Raw genomic sequence first — 259 nt, forward strand, 5'->3', positions numbered from 1 at the left:
TCCCTTCCCCAGCCGGCCTGCGGGGGGCGGGGGAGCGAAGAGAGAACGGGTTTAAAGATTAAACCCCTTCTCACTAGAGTTGGGCTGCAGAAGGAGGAAAGAGGAAAGGAAAGAGAGAGAGTAGAGAGAAGAAAAGAAGGAAGGAAAGAAAGAGGGAAAGAAAGAGAAGGAAGGAAAGGGGATAAAAAGAGAGAAGGAAAGAGGGAAGGAAAGAAGAAGGGAAAGAAAGAAAGAGAGAGAAGGGAAGAAAGAGGGAAAG

Source organism: Gekko japonicus, unplaced genomic scaffold (genome assembly GCF_001447785.1).
Source record: "Gekko japonicus isolate JY-2015 unplaced genomic scaffold, Gekko_japonicus_V1.1 scaffold542, whole genome shotgun sequence".
Lineage (NCBI taxonomy): Eukaryota > Metazoa > Chordata > Lepidosauria > Squamata > Gekkonidae > Gekko > Gekko japonicus.